The sequence below is a fragment of the Danio rerio genome, chromosome 16 (genome assembly GCF_052040795.2).
Source record: "Danio rerio strain M-AB ecotype USA chromosome 16, GRCz13ab, whole genome shotgun sequence".
NCBI classification, from domain to species: Eukaryota; Metazoa; Chordata; class Actinopteri; order Cypriniformes; family Danionidae; genus Danio; species Danio rerio.
This window is the reverse complement of record NC_141036.1, coordinates 44,779,535-44,796,933: the sequence shown is the minus strand read 5'-3', so window position 1 is coordinate 44,796,933 and position 17,399 is coordinate 44,779,535. Positions and strand designations below refer to the sequence as shown.

The 17,399-nt window shown below is 34.2% G+C and overlaps 1 long non-coding RNA gene across 15 annotated transcripts in view; it reads left to right on the top strand.

Moving 5' to 3' along the window:
* Positions 1–17,399, top strand: part of LOC147833446 (uncharacterized) — a 165,252-nt gene that overhangs the window by 52,285 nt on the left and 95,568 nt on the right. For 8 of the 15 annotated variants that reach the window (XR_015511958.1, XR_015511957.1, XR_015511952.2 and 5 more), the window contains 3 exons: positions 1,908–2,167; positions 8,639–8,686; positions 10,884–10,958. This is a non-coding gene — a long non-coding RNA (uncharacterized LOC147833446). The other 7 variants (XR_015511966.2, XR_015511969.2, XR_015511965.2 and 4 more) reach the window with 6 other exon arrangements.

The following is a 17,399-nucleotide window of genomic DNA, read 5'->3' as shown; positions in this document are numbered from 1 at the left end:
GATAGAGCAATAAAATACGGGAGAATAATGGGAAAAACAGGAGGGTTGACGGGTATAGCTTTATGCCTTGTACCAAATGATAAAAAATAAGCGTTTCTTATCAAAGGGCCTACTCACACTATAATATCCGAACCATGCCCAGGCCTGTTTCCCGGATCGTTTGAGAAGTGTGAGTGCTTTGAATCGGGCTCAGGCACGGTTCACTTGGCCGGCCCTGGCTCAGTTGAAAGAGGTGTGAGCGCGGTTCACTTGGGCTTTGGTGCGGTATGCTTGTGTGTGAGTGCAAAACCCGCCTAAGCCCGAAACTGAAAGCGAGATGTGACTTTTTAAGGGACTGTTTCCTATGGATTAATTCATCATTCTTACTGTTCAATGAACGCAAACTGTCATAGTTTGAATATTTTTTCCCCGCAAACGAGGAGAACATGCAAACTCCACACAGAAATGCTGCCCTGGCCAGGTAAGATCTGAGCCAGTGACATTCTTGCTGTGAGGCAATGATGCTAACCATTGGGCCTCCGTGCTGCCCTGACATGGAAAGGGAAGGAGTAGGGGTGGAAGGGGGGATTCTTCAAGACGAAGATGGCTAAGTTAAGATATTCTGGTTGTTCATAGTGATTTAGCAATCGTCTGATTGGTGAATCGTGCGTTAGCTAATGAGGACCAGCTGCTATCAATCATAAGCACCTCGAAATTTGTTTATAAATAAACCTCACTTGTTTTTACTTCCCTTGTTAACTTTAGTGACCGATTGTCTCATTTAAATTTATGGAAATTTGCAAAATGTCAAAAGATAATCTTTAAATCTGATAAATCAAAATGATCTTGTTGAAATACTGAACAATTTCCCACAAATACATGAGTTGGGAAAATTTGCAATATCAAAAATCAACAATGCAATGCTAATTTTAACCAAACCTAAACCTTTAACCTAATTTTAAGTCATCAACCTAAAGTGACTGTACTAATTGTGAGTTGAATAGCTCAAACAATTTACAAATGTTAAATATTTAATGTAATTAATTAGAATTTTTACCATTGATTTTAAATCCTCCTTTCATTTACTTTCTCTGTTAAGTGCTTTAACCCAAAAGAACACCTATTTTAGCCATTTTACAAGATGTAAGATAAGACGTTTGTGTCTCCAGAATGTGTCTGTAAAGTTTCAGCTCGAAATACTCATCATATAATTTATTAAAGCTTCCGGAATATGCCCATTTTGATGTCTTAATGCATCGTAGCTGTTTTTGTAAAAATCACTGTGATTTGAGTCCTGTTTTAATGTCAGGAAATAAAAAAAAGAGACTTGTTGTGTTTACATCACTCTAATATGTCAGTGGACACACTATACCTACACACAGTTCTGTCCAAACCGCTTACAAAAGTTGCTTTCCATCATAGGTGCCCTTTAACTTTTAAATTATTATAAAAGTATTTATTTATTTATTTATTTATTTATTTATTTATTTATTTATTTATTTATTTGTTATTATTTTTTAAGTAAATAAAGTACAAGTTAAAGAAATTTTAGTGATAATTAACACTATAGCTTAAATTTAGAGATGTTACTATCTATGTTTTTAGAGTTAAACATGCCAAATTTACTTTTCTGTACATGTTTTAATGTCCTAAATGACAACTGATATGACGAATGAAAACTGAAAAAGCTTCAGAGCTCAAATAATTAGCAATTTAATGGAAGTTAAGTGTTTTTTTTAAGTATAAGCAGCACATTCATGCTTTAAAATCCTCCAAAAGTCCCCATTTATTTCCATTCATTTCCATTGATTCTATCAAAACTGAAAGAAACAAATTGATTAAAATATGGAAACATGAAAAGTGGCACATTTAAGTGTAAACGTTCAGTTGTTTACCACCTCTAATATTATTTTGTCTTCATGATTAAGGTTTAAGGTCTGAAGCAAGGGTGTCAGGAGCCTCTTCATAAACCAGAATGGCCAGAGAAAGAGAGCCATCAAAAGACAGTAAATCTCTGAGGAGACAGAAGGACTGGCGTGCACACAGATGGGAGGATGTTGGCTGCATGAGAGCAAGCTTGAAGGGTGGCAGATGCCTTGACTGACCCCCAATTCATCGCTGGACACAACATGAAGACAAAAGACTGACCCAAACAGTACATACACTTGCCCATGCCTGGCGGTCAAAGGTCAGATTATCTTTCATCTTATGTTGTAGAGCTGTTTTCTTTGAAAAAGGGGTTTTATATCAACAGAGGCCAAAGCAATTAGCAGCTGTTGATTTGCGGAAACAACATGATGGAGGAGGACGAATAAAAAAGGGGCATCTGCTGAGTTTCCACAATCACAGCCTGAGATGCTTTTGAGTAACACCTGGCTTTAGCTTATACCTGCTAATCGCATTATAACACAAGCCGTGGGCCTTTTTGAAAATGGAGACAGTGCTTTTATCTTATTAACGCTGGCAGAATGTTTAAAATCTAATAGTAGCATGTGGAGAATGTTTTAGGATTCAAGTTGGGGAGTAATTTATACTATTATAGTTGAACACCATATTTTGCCTAATTGTTAAATTAAAATATATTATTGCTGTTAATCTATAATAAAAAAAATCGAGAGATATTTGAATATTTGAGAGTTGCAATCATTTTGTTAATAATTTTGTGTTTGCTTCTCTGCTTATTATTGTTTCTCTTTATATTATTTATTTATATTAGACTTTTATATTAACACCAAGACTGCATTTATTCGATACAAAAAAAACTTTAATAATATTTAGCATCTTTATTGTGTTATTAAATTGAATTGTGCTGTTAAATTAAAATATATGATTGTGGTTAACATGTAATATAAAAATCTAGAGATTTTTTTACTTAATGAGAGTTGCAACTATTCTGTTAATAATGTTGGGTTTGCTGCTTATTATTGTTTATCTTTATATTATTTATGTTAGCTTTTTAATATACAGCAAGTATCAACACCAAGACTGCGTTTATTTTGAGACTAAAAGCTATAAAAATATTCAGTATCTTTATTGTGTTATTAAATCAAATTGTGCTGTTAAATTAAACTATATTATTGTGGTTAACCTGTAATATAAAAAAATGGTGAGATATTTGAACCAATGAGTTGCAATTATTCTATTAATAATGTTGGGTTTGCTTCTCTGCTTATTATTGTTTCTCTTTATATTATTTATATTAGACTTTTTAATATACAGTGAGTATTAGCAGCAGAACTAAATTTATTTTTTACAAAAAAACTTTTAAAATATTTAGCATCTTTATTGTGTTTTTAATTAAATTGTGCTGTTAAATTAAAAAATATATTATTGTGGTTAACATTTAATATCGTTTTTTTTAGAGATTTTCTGTCAATGAGAGTTGCAATTATTTTGTTAATAATGTTAGTTTTGCTACGCTGCTTAGTATTGTTTCTCCTAATATTATTTATTTATACTAGACTTTTAAATTAACACCAAGACTGCATTTATTTAATTGCATTTTTTTAAATAATATTTAGCATCTTTATTGTGCTATTAAATTAAATTGTGCTGTTAAATTAAAAATATATTATTGTGGTTAACCTGTAATATAAAACAAATCTCGAGATATTTGATATTTACTGCATTTATTTTATACAAAACTCTTGAATAATATTCAGCATCTTTATTGTGTTATTAAATTAAGTTGTGCTGTCAAGACTGCATTTATTTAATACATTCATTCATTAATTTTCCTTCAGCTTAGTCCCTTATATATCAGGGGTCACCACAGCAGAATGAACCACCAACTATTCCAGCATATATTTTACGCAGCAGATGCCCTTTCAGCCACTGGGAAACTGGGAAACACCTATACACTTTCACATTCACACACGAGAACATGCAAACTCCACATTGAAATGCCAACTGGCCCAACTGGGACTAAGCCACCTTCTTATTGTGAGGTGACAGTGCTAACCACTGAGCCACAGTGCCGCCTATATTTGATACAAAAAAAAAAAAAAAAAAAAAAAAAAAAAAAAAAAATATATATATATATATATATATATATATATATATATATATATATATATATATATTCAGCATCTTTGTGTCATTTATTTATTTAAGAAATCAATCAACAATTTAAAATTAAAATAATATTTTACAATGTTCATTTTTTTGTACATTTAATTTATTTTTTGTATTTTTTTTACATTGCTAAATGCTGCCTTGGTGAGCAGAAAATGCTTCATTTAATGATTTATTGTAGATTAAAAAGGTAATATTAACAAAAAAATGTTTAAAAAAAATACAGTTTGAGTATAGTGTGAATAGTTAAGTGTTTAAGTATAATAGTTTAAGTGTATAATAGTTTGTGTTTAGTTACAATTAATTTATTCTAATTAATTTGTTAATTCAATTATTTTGCTTATGTTTTGTGTTTTCTCTTGTTTATTGCAAGTGAACTTTACTGTTGACGCTGTTTAATTCTCTCCCAAAGGTGTAAATTATAACTTCAGTGTTTTCAATCACTGTCCAGAATCAGTTGTTCTTGATTAGGAAAGGGTGAGAACTTGCCGATATTTGCAGGGTGTCTGCAATGATGAACGTCTCACACACTTGTTTGACAAGATATTATTCTGGAAGCTGTTTAGGCGTTGTCACTCTCGTGGCTCAATTGAGTGTTTAGGGACAATGGTCTGGTATTGGTTACTATCGTTAAGTGTGTGTGCATCTTGTCTCGGGGTTTGGTTAGAGTGTGTGCTAAGAGCAGGGTAAATTTGCACAGCCGATCAGACAATAGTGGTGTTTAGTGGCAGGGCAGGGACGCGACCTCTTTGCCACCCTCCATCTGGTTGTTCTGATGGCCGTGTGCTTTGACTGCTACTCCTAAAGTCAGCATGAAACAGACATATAGAGAGTTTTTTTAAATTCTTTTGTGACATATGTTTGAATATTAAGTCTTCTTGAGCAAGAAATAATTGACTCTGCTATTGCTGTCAGCTTCTTTTAAATGCGTGTATAAAATTGTAATGAGGAACATCGCAACCACGGTTTGATGAGAGTGAAAACAGGCATGCTTAATTTGAGCATTGACTGTGTTCAATAGGTAGTACATTTAAATTAGAATTTATTATATGCCCATTAGAAAAGCATGTTCTATATATGAAGGTGGGTATAAATGGAACTCAAATGTACTACATCTGCCATTTGTCATTATCATAACCCACTGTTGTCAGTTGCATCATTTCACTCCCATTCATAAATTCTCTTGCATGGCATGATGGGATAGTGTAGAGTACATTAGATGTGCACTAAACAATCTCACCAGAAGTAATAGGTCATCATGGTACTTCTCACAACTGTTTTTCAAATACTATTTATTCAGACATACTGCTTGACTCCCAAATGGTACGTCTCATTTCGCATACTATCTGTTCTAAATAGTATTCGAAAATAGTAGTATATCCCTAACCATAATATGTTGAAAAGATGTCAAAGGTTCCCGGATGGTTTACTATTTCCTGTAAAAATTTTAAGTGTAGAACGGTCTATACTCTAACCGCTAATATTGGCCACAATACATTGTGCATTGCACATAAACTTGATTAGAACTAAAAACTCGGGTAAAAAGTGTAAATAAACTACAAACATGGTGGACACGCAATACCAGCTATCAAGTAGAGAGGCTTTGGTAAAGTTGTTTGAATGACTACTAGTTAATATCTAGCCAACTGGAAAATATTTAAATCGAAATGGGGATGATGTGTTGAGATGATTGACAGGGGACGTAATTGGCAACATAACGATCTGTTAACAAGTAAATAGTATGCCTTAAAGCTTGCATACTTTTCTTTTACACACTCAAAGGTATATACTTTCCCTTCACAAAAAGTACATACTTTTAAGGGTGTAGTATGAGTATGTGAATTGGGATGCAGCAATACTGTTTTTCATATACTATGTCATAGGGACATTGTGTTCTATTTTTGGTCCCATCTCATTCTGTTTTGTTTTTTGTTTAGGTGTTTTGGTCCGTATTGTGTTCAGATTTCTGTTCATTTGGAAGAGTTCATTTTGAAAGAGTTTAAATGAACCACACTAAGGCTGTTTATGCTAGTAGTTTTTTATTTTAACCTGTTTTAAAATGAAATGAAAATGCTAAAATGAAAACACTTCTCATCTATACTGCTGTTTTTTTTGGCAGTATACAAGCTAAAGCCTAAGACACACCAAACCGATGGGGCTGTAGGGCAGTGTTGGACCACCATTGAGTGTCTTTTGGGCTAGTTTGTTTGGTGCGTTCCACACATCACCACTTATCAAACTCAGATCAGAGGGAGATTGCTCAAATCACCATGTAGAATTGGCTTCAGCTACAAATCAGAGTGGATAAACAAAACATTATATGACGAAACCAAGCAAACAAAGGAAGTCAAAAGGGAACACAAAGAATCTGGCTGCCATTTAATCATATATTTTTTATTTTTAACTTCAAAATGCTTTATTGAATTTTTAGACCTATAACTGCAATTGAATCTTTCTGTGGTGAGTGAGGAGTATTGTGAAAATGATATGCAAACTCTGCTTTGTTTACAGTTTGTATGTGTGCAGCACTAGTTCTGGTTTCCCTTTGTTGTATGGCAATACAGACTACTGCCATCTGCAGGTCTGGAAAGATACTGTACATCCTTTCACACAGGCGCAGAACGAATGTTCTAGTTTCAGTCGGCTGTCTTCTGTTTGTTGTTTTCATAAGCAGCTTTTTTGTCCAGGTGGGACCAGATGCAGCCAACGCAATGTGACAAAACAGGTGTTTTTTGCAAAGTCTGCATTGGTCAGTCTATACTGACACAGAACACCAGTATTTCCAAACTAAAATGAGGTCTTCAGGATTTTCAGAATGATCCATTTTTTGCTGGTTGAAGATTCAGATTCAAAACATACATTTTAAAGCAAAAAATGTGCACGTGTAAATGGTGCCTAACAGCAATTACTCCAGACTGACTTCATTTTTAATTCAACCAAACCTGCCAAGTGTGCACTGCAGAGTATTTATGTCTGTTATGATAGTCACTGTGTCCGATTATATGATTTCCATGGACAAGAAGCATGTCAGTTAAATTGTTTCTTACCAAAAAATCATCCCATGCCATCTATAATGATGTGTGATATCATCAAGAAGGCAGAGCCAGTGAATAACTCCCAGAAACAAGAACATAAACAAGAAGTGCTCACTGAAGTGGTGTGCTTTGCTGACTTTTGTAGTCCCTCAAGGACACATCCTACTGTATCAGCATAATCTCCATTTCTGAATGCCGTGTGCCATGTAACAAAATCTGTCACGAAGGATCGTAAAGACTTGCTAGTATTTCTGTCAGGATGTTGTTAAGCATTCTAGACACAGCATTGGTTGCTGACCCCTATGACCCACTATACAATATAAAATGATCATCAGTTATTGCATTCCAATGTCATTGTCAATCATGAATTACCGCAACGCCCTACATTAAATGGATCGAGTCAAAATCAGCGAGTCTGAAATCAACATTACTGTTAGTGTTGACATGTTGACCATTCCCAGATGGCGGATGAATCAATCTGTGTATATACATCTATGCCTATAATAGTTATAAACACTGCAATAAAACAAAATTCGCCAAATATGATTCCAGAGTGACTTTAAAACTTGTCTTAAAGTTTGGGAAAGCCAGAGACTTACGAGCCTGCTTGATTTCATAAAAAACAAGCGTGCGCTGCCTGGAACAATGGAGCGTTTGGAGTTGTACTGTAAAGTGATCCACTGAGAAAAACAAACACTGGGCATGAGCAGCGAGCCAGCGAGAGCAGACCCTCCGCGAACAGGGCGGGCCAGGGGGACTGAGCTCGGCCACTTGATTGGGAAGTGGGCCTGATGGACACCTCCGGGCTCTGTAGATGGTGCCTGGGGTGTCTCAAAAGGTCACAGCCCCTTCTGGCTCGCACCATCCATTAGTCATGAGGCTTTGCAGCTTACCTGTCTAGCGTTTCAGCTCGGGACAATACAGTTAACCTCAATTGCGCTTGATTAGGAGGTGTGGAGAACAGCCACATATATAGCCTCCCTAAAAAAGATCAGACATCAATTATGCACCTCCAGGATGAAATCCGGGTGTCATCGACTCTTTCGGAACATTCCGTGAGCTTTCACTAAAGAAAAGGGGTTCAGCGTTGTTCCCGAAAGCAGCCGTGCCCCCTCCTCTTGGTAATTACCCCATTACGTGTTAGTGGCGGATGGAACTGTTACAGATGTTTTATGGCGGGGAGGCCTTTTCATTTTGTCTCCCTGATGAGGGACAGATTTATGGTGTAAGTCGACGATGCCATTCAAGAGTGCAATTCTGAAAGCACACACACACACCATCCCCCGCCACACAGACACGCACACAAACACACACAAACAACAAACAGATGAGTTGTTCCGGATGTGTTTCGTTTTTGTAGGCTCCCGTCTGGGAGACAGTCAGCCGGCGTTCATTCATGATGTGGTCTGACACTCTCAGCAGCGAGTGGACCCACATGCACTTCATTTGGACCTGGAGAATGAAGCGGGATCCCAGAAAGCACTTTTTCTCATCAGAAATCTCTATCTGTATGTGTAATTTCAGATACTTTCTGCTTTATTTTTTTCCAGAGTCACGAGAACTGAGTTTGTTTCAGTGGCCGAGCCTGCAAGGAGAAGGTGGTTATCAATTCAAGGTTTCTTTTCTTCCCTTTAGATATGTTTAAAGGTTTGCAGATGATGCAAAAACCACATTTGAGACTGTTAAGCTTTCACACAGTGTGCTGTTGTTGTCTCTAAAAGCAATGGAGAATTCTGTGGCCGTCTTTACTGTGCTCATCTTAATGATGTTGATTTCAGGCTCATTGCAATAGTGCATACCAGACTTTATTACATTTATAAACGCACAATGATCAAATAATACAAATAAAACATCAACCAGGGTGAGTTGCAGGCCATCTAATCTCATAAGTAAAAATATGAAATATAGTGAATTGCAATTTGTTCATTCATTCATTCATTCATTCGTTCGTTCGTTCGTTCGTTCGTTCGTTCGTTCGTTCGTTCATTCATTCATTCATTCATTTATTCATTCATTCATTGAAAAATGATTTTACCATAATTGTCTCTTTCTTGAAACATTGCAATTACTGCAATACCTTTTAATATCCCGTTAGCTGCCTGCTCTACCAAATAGTTGACCATATTTTGACCGTTTTAAATAATGGTTTACAAACACAGCATTGTTGGTTTTCAAAAAAAATCTAACAAATATAATCCTGTTGCACTACTACACTTGATTTTTGTTTTTATATAAAAACAAGACAATTAAAAAAAAGCATGTTAAATGTGAATCTGGAATATTTTATGGCATACTTCAAAAAATAAAGAGGATTTAGTATTCAAAAATTATTTAATTTAATTATGTTTTTAAATAAATTGGTCTAAATAAATTTCAGATTTTTCTAGCACATGTATTAATCTTGATACGTTTACTATAAAACAACTTATCAACCGTTAGGTAGAGGTTGATATTACAGAAATAATGGGATGTGTTGAAAAAAAAAATTTAAGGACGTAAAAATATGGTTTGCGCCATAGTGCATGGTCTAACAAGGTTGTGCCTATTCTCTTAATGAGTTATGGATGCGGTTTGAGAATAACGTGCATTAAACCAATCAGAGTCTCATCTCACATTCCCTTTAAGAGTTAGTTGCTATTTACATGGCGACTTTGTAAGTGGAAAAGCTGAATATAAAAACTAAACACTTCACTAGTGAGAAAACAGTTAAACAGATCATCTGCAGCGAGAATAAATAATGAGCCTCCTCCATTCAGCCTCTTTACTTTCTCTTTACTTCTTTACTTTCATGGATAAGGAAACTGTGTTGTACACATTGCAACACATAAGCACAAAGATTTGTTTCAAAACTAAAAACTAAAATTAGTTCTAATTTCCAGCAAACAAATAAATTAACAATAATAACGAGTTGTTGTCCAAAAACTATAGTTAATTATATCCAAACACGCATACTATTCTTATGCCTCAAATAGTGACGCATATTTCTCCAAAACCCAACAGGTGGAGAAATCTAAAGTTTTATAAAAACTAAAATAAATATGCATATAATCAATATCACTAAAATAACAACATTATACAAAAGCAAGTTGTCATGAATACCCTTCCCCCTCCCCCATGCAAGCAGTAATTTGTATATTTATGTAGAAAATCTTTAATTAATTAATTAATTAATTTTGTAATATTTAATTTCTTTAATTCTTTTTCATATATAAAGATATCTGCGTATTGCAGTACATCCTGTGTGTATTAAGCAATGTGTAAGCATTTACGGCACACAAATAATGTGCACTGCACTGGACTTTACACCTGCTTTCAACTGGTCAATTGTGCAGTCTATTTTAGTTTTGCAAAATAGCAATTCGAAACAATGCGCCTTAACACACCTCCTTTCTAGACCGGAACAGCCATGGGTCAACAAAACAGCTCAAATGGATTTGCTATTTAAAAAAATTCGGCGCAAAATGGAAAAATTAGGGTTGCGTTGGTCTGAAAATAGCAACACATTGCACCAGAAACACCTCTTACGCCTTATTGCGCTGGGTGTATGATAGGGCAGTTAAGGGGATATTCTAGAATATTTATTAGTTTTGATCATTTTTAACATTTCTGATAACATAAAAATAAATGCTTGTACAAGCAGCATATGGTTTATTTGCTGTTTTGTAGAAATCATTGTATTGTATTTATATATTACATTTGGATCATGGAAATACAATTGATCTTATCTGAAAATGTACTTAATTGTGTTTTATTTAGTGTTTTATCTTTAATTATATTTATTTTGCTTTCATATAGGCAAAAACCTGGACACCTTCACAGGTTTTGTGAGATTCACCCACCACATATATCACCTTCTGCTTGCGTTATCATGTAAGTTAATATTATACTTGTAATACATTTTATTTATACTCTGTAAAATTAGTTGGGTTAAAATAACTCAACATATAATCCAATTATAGGTTATTATAGCACCTACCCAACTATGGGTTATTTAACCCAATGCATTGGGTTATATAATTTAACTTAATGCATTGGGTTATTTTGATTAAATGTAATTTTTTAAATTACATGTTATTTAAATGTTAAATGTTATTTTTGTATATTTTATATAAATGTTAAATGTTATTTTGATTAAATAGTAATTCTAGTATTACTATTGCTACAGTTACTAGTACTATTAGTAATTTTATATTTATGACCGTGTAAATAAATAACATATATTTTAAAAATACTTAAAATACTTTATTTCCATTGCATTTCCAGTTCCAGACACTTTTATTACAATAAAATAAGAACCACAAACGATGAAGAAACAGAACAAAGTGCAGACAGTTATAAAATGTGCAAGCAGAAAATCATGTGCTGATGGAGCAGAGAATGGAGTTCTGTGTGCTGTAAAGACTATCCAGCAGCTGCAGCAGGCTTCACTTAGTGTCCACAGTGTCCAATACATTATAACCACATCCACACTTCTAAAAGATAGTCCTGCTTTTGTGCCACTCCTCCCATGATAATTAAGATTTTGTACTTTGGGATTGATATCTTTCCTGCTCCTACTCCTTAAAATACCAAATGATGCTTGCTTCAACCTTAAAACAGAAATTAAGAACATATTGTATAATCCTTTAATGAAGTTATATTAACATAGGTGTGAGCTTATAGACATAAATTAAGCAAATGGTGGTATTTTTTATTTTTTTTTTGAAGTTGGACACTCTCTCACTGTGACTGATGAGACATTTCTCCTGAAAGGGTTAAGAGTTGTCAGGTACAAGTCTTTTAACCAGCAAGGTCAGAGAAGGAACAGTTGACATTAATCATTTACCAGTGTGACACAATGGGGACCTGAGAGACTAGATAGCCTGGTGGAGCCAAACACACACTCATCAGGTCCTAGATAAAACACCACAGAGCAAATCAGCCAAAACAGATGTTCATTGCAGGGCCACACACTCTTAGTCTTTTTTTTTTTTTTTTTACAACATTGTCATCATTTACTTATATTTTTCGTGTGTTTCTTGACCTATAAAGCTTGTTTTAATAATTGGAAGATGAATCATGTCTTTTTTTAATTTTTATTTTGCGTCCAAAATTATGCACTATATACTATTTAATTAAACACTATTAGACAAGTGTATATTTAGTAAATAATTTAATATCAGGATAATGAAACATGCAGACTATTGATAATGTGGGCACTTCAAAATATTCAGAATCTGTCACTTTTATTATTGTTGCATTATTGTTGTTCATCACAGTACCAAATGGAGACTTGTAGTCAATTTTTTCTCATGTTAATCTGACCCATTAAAAATTCTGTGATCATATTTAGGCCTTTTAATCCTAAACTCTGTACAGTAAGGATCCATTTGTTAATTTAAATATCAGTTTTCCCTATCAGATAATGAAAGCTGCAAAAGCATTTATTACCCTTAGGTGATGTTAATTCCTTAATGCCTTTTTACTCATTAAAATCAGTCATTCATAATCATTTTAGTAAATGGAGTTAATAAATGTTATCAAAATATGGTTCTCATGTTCTCATATATGAAAATATGGTTCTCACTGTTAATTTAACGCATTAACTAATTTTTACTAATTAGACTTTTTTTTGTAAAGTGTTACCTTTTGTACTTTAGGATCCTTTTATTTACTCTAAAGATGTATATTTCACAATGAACCATTTCCTGTTTAATTTACCTGTGAAAGTAACCATTTTTTGCAGCTAATCATAACACCATATATCGCGATTAAAGCTTCAGCAATCAATAGCAAACAAGAACATTTAATACTGGCAGAAACCTAAACACTATTTACTTATGCTTTAGTGTATGATACACTAATTTAATTGAAGAATTGTCACACTATTTGCATTATATGTACTTAAAAATGAAGTCGATTAGTGCACAATAATGCACAATTAACAGAATCTCAAAAGATTTGTCACAGCATTAAACGTCTCACCTAAAATGCTGATGCCTCAAAATGTAAAAAAATAAAATAAAACAAAATAAAAATCAAAATGATTCAAGAGGATTAACTCAGGTTCATGAATAAATGAGTAAATTCACTCATTCATTTTCCTTTGGCTTAGTCCCTGATTTATCAGGGATCGCGGCAGCAGAATGAATCTCCTAAATGAAAATAAACATTGATCAGTGAACATAAACAGAAGATAAACAATATTTACTTAATATGAAAGAAAAAACTTGTGGTGAAAAAACTCAAACGTGTCACTTGCAAGAACGAATCTCATTGGTTCTCACACAACAAGCAAGCATGCCTAAGTTTTTATGACTAAACATGAATGCTGTAAAAATTGTTCACTAATCAGTGTTTAAACATAAAGTAAAAACCTAAATTATATCAGCTCATCTTGTCATTTAAGAAGTATAATCTTTGGGGTATGAATGTTTTGAAGGGTTTTATTCACATACAAACATTGATCAGTGAACGCAAACGGAAGATAAACAATATTTACTTAATGTGGAAGAAAAAAACTCTTGCAGAAATCTCATTGGTTCTCACACGTCAAGCAAACATGATGGAATTTTAAAGACTAAATATGAATGTTGTAAACATTGTTCATTGATCAGCGTTTACATGTGAAGTAAAACCCTAAATTATATCTGCTCACTATGTCACTTACATTCACCTTTGCATAAAAGACTGTTACGCCGGTTTCACAACCCATGAGCGGCGTTGCTATTTTTTCAGCATACATGTTCACAACCGGGACTTACACCGGGAGCAGAGCAGCATGTCAGCGTCAAGCAGGAGCAGTGTGTGAGGTCACAGGATTGTTTGCTTTTTGATTAAAGTACATTGCTTTCATCAGTGTTGGGATTACCACTATTATCGAATCTCAAAGCATTAACTGGGGCACGTGCCCTACTAATTAGGATCTACCGATAGGCATTAGCCCCTTTCACACATACAAAGGTTGTATGTGTAAACAGGTCCTTTTTGAAAATACCGGTAAATTCGTTCTGGCTATTTTCCGGAAAGAGAAGTTGTAACATTACCGGCAATTTGCCGGAATGCTGCGCTGTGAATGCAGAAGGAAGATTCCCGTAATAAGCGCGTGCACGTCTAGAACGTGCTGACGTGAGACGTCTGCTTTAGCCAATCACAACAGTCAGACGCATTTTCGTCCGCGCGGTTTGTGAGAATAAAAGCCTTTGAATATTTTTCCAGACACATTTAGCTGCTAGAAGTTAGTCAGATCACGTTTATATGTTCTTCTTAATGCCAACTGTGTAAATAATCATCGATGAGATGCTTATGATAAGCCGTTGTTTGTTTACGTTCGTGTGCCTGTGAAACAGCCTGTGAGCGCCAGCACACGCACATATTATGAACATCTCGACATGCGAAAGTGATCCTGAGAAAGTTGTTCACAATATTGATCATCCACAGAGTTTGTAATTTAGTCAAATGTTTACAAATACAAACGCAGCCATTTAAAGCTCATTTGTGGTAAATGATGTCAGAATTTACCGGTATTTTGGAATGGATGTGTGAATGCTCTTTTCCGGAAAATTTCTGTAACGTCCTCGCCTGTGTGAACAGCGCTTTTTTCAATATACCGGTAAAGTCTTTCCGGAAATTTTCCGGATATTTACCGGTATCACTGTGTGAAAGGGGCTATAGTCTCTCTTAACTTGGAAGAACAAAGCTCATTGGTTCTCACACATCAAGCAAGCATGCTTGCATTTTTGACTAAATATGAATGCTATAAACATTGCTGATCAGTGTTTACATGTGAAGTAAAAGAAGAACAATCTTTGGGGTATGAATGTTTTGAAGTGACAGAGCTTTGGATTTTAATTTACGGAAAAACAAATTCTGTAATAGATATATAAATCGAATACACAACATTCTTCACTTTTTGTCCTACTTTTTAAGACATTGCTGCACTTGACATGCATTGCTGCAAGTCGATTTTTCTTTTTTCAATGACTGCAGCCAATTTTTCCATTAAATTCTCAGTGTGCCACGATCTCCCAGCCTCAGACAGCTGTAACTTCATCTTCCTCTTTTGCCTTTTTTCCCTCCCCTGTCTCCCATCACCTAAGAATGAGAGTGTCTCTCCAGCCTGATATTTCTGTTTGCAGAAGTCTGACCTTTTTCTGAACTGTTCTTAAGTGAAAGGCACTTTCAGCTGTGGAATCAGATGGCAGTAACCATATGCTGCTCAACTGATACAAAGGTGGGAAGGGAGGGAGTTTAGAGAGAGTCTGCATGCTGTGGTGAAAAGGAAAGTGTCGTGCCACGTCTCTTTGTGGCGGTAAGGGGGTCTGTTTGTGCGTGTGTGTGTGTTTGACGTGCTGAGAAACACACAGACGGTCAGCTTTGCCGTTGAGATGGCGCTTTTACATGGATGAGTGCAGTGAGCAAACAGAATTCTTTCCTTTGTGGAGCACTTTGTAAGAGAGTGTTTGCATGGCTCTGAGTGTTCAATAGTGCATGTAAGTGGGTGGGTTTGCGTTTGCTGGCAGATGAGGGATGCTGAAATCTCCTGGTTTGGGTGTAATAAACTCCTCTTGACCCTTGAGTTCAGTGGATTTGGGAGTCAGACTTTCGCTCCTCTGGGCCGCTGACCACTCCGTTTGATTGGCTCACAGAGTGACAGAGATAGAGAACTAGGGCCAGCTGTGAGTGGTCAAATGCCACTGCTTCTGAACTAGCTACAATCGACCACCTATATGCTTTATAAAACATCAGCTTGTTGTTTGTTGTTAAAACGATTTAACTATTTAATTGGGATGTTTTGTACTTTTTAATGAAGTGTGATGTTTAATGAGAAACATGGAGGTCAGGAACTAATTGTACATGTTCAGATACAGAGTTAATTGAAACATAGCAATATTAGGCATGGGATGATGACCGTTTTCAAGGTTTACCACAGTTTGGAAAAGTCAGGGTTTTAAAACCGCCAAAATTTTCTGCTATAACGTTCCTATATGTGTACAATTTTGTTGTTGTTTTAAGGACAACAGTATTTCCAACAGAAAAGATATACAAAGATGCCATTTTAAATTAAATAAATCAGTGTTTTTGAAGCAAATGAAGAGCAGAAGTCAATGATTCATTTGAGTTATTGACACCTGACATGTTTACTGCTCCAAAATATTTTAAATGTTTCTGAAAATAAAATATATTGTGTTTAAAGAGGAACAGAGGTTTTGGATTTTTACCCAGACACACAAAAGTAATATATTTTAGAGCAGGAATCACAACACCGTGAAACCGTGATATTTTTATCCAAGGTAATCATACCATCTTTAACTCATACCAGCCCATGTCTAAGCAATATGCATTTTGGATCATAACTATAGACAAACTAAATTATTTATTATAGTTAACAAAAAAAAAAAACTTTAATTATTTTTGTTACTTACTACTTAACCTGAAAAAGAAAATCAGATATATAAAAAGTATTTTTATAAAAATTTAATTGGCTTGTTTCCAAAAATTTATCATTTTCCATTTATGTGTTGTAAAATTGACTAAAATTTAAATGATTACTGCAATACAGTACATTGAATGTCCAATCAAAAACTAGAAATCAATGAAAATTACGTGATAATGTGAAAAATTATGAAAATGAAATTCAGGTTATGAAAATTATAATCTAATTCAATCTAAGAAATCTGATAATAATCTCCTTTTACCCTAATGAAGGGTTGCATTATTGCAGTTTTAATGGAATAGCCATGCTAATAAAGACTTTTACATTTTTTTTTTTTTCACTTTTATTCGACTGCCTTGGACTTACAATTTTGCTGTTTGAAATGCAATCTTTATATAATGCTGCTGAAATAGCACTGGGACATTGCCTATTATTGTTATTAACCACATTCTAGAAATGATTTTTAGTCAAATAATTGTCAAATAAGTATTGTAAAATGGATTAATTTAATAAATACTGAAATAAAACTTTTGATTGTATAAAAACAACAAATCCAATCAAAACTGAAAATCAATGAAAGCTATATGATCTTGTCAAAAATGATGAAAAATATATTTAAAACATTGTAAAATCTAATTCAATCTTATCAAATTCAATAAATTACCATGTTTATTTAATGCTGCTGATATAACAGCATTGGCATATTGGCCATTTTGCTATTGTTATTTTTACAAACGTCTATAATTGATTTTCACTCAAAGAATGTTCATTTTTTAATGCATAATAACTCATTAAAATCAATTATTCTTAATCATTTTGTTTAATGGAGTTAATAAAAAAACAGTTGTATTTATTTTATTAACTTTAACAACTATATATTATGAGCAATTATGGAA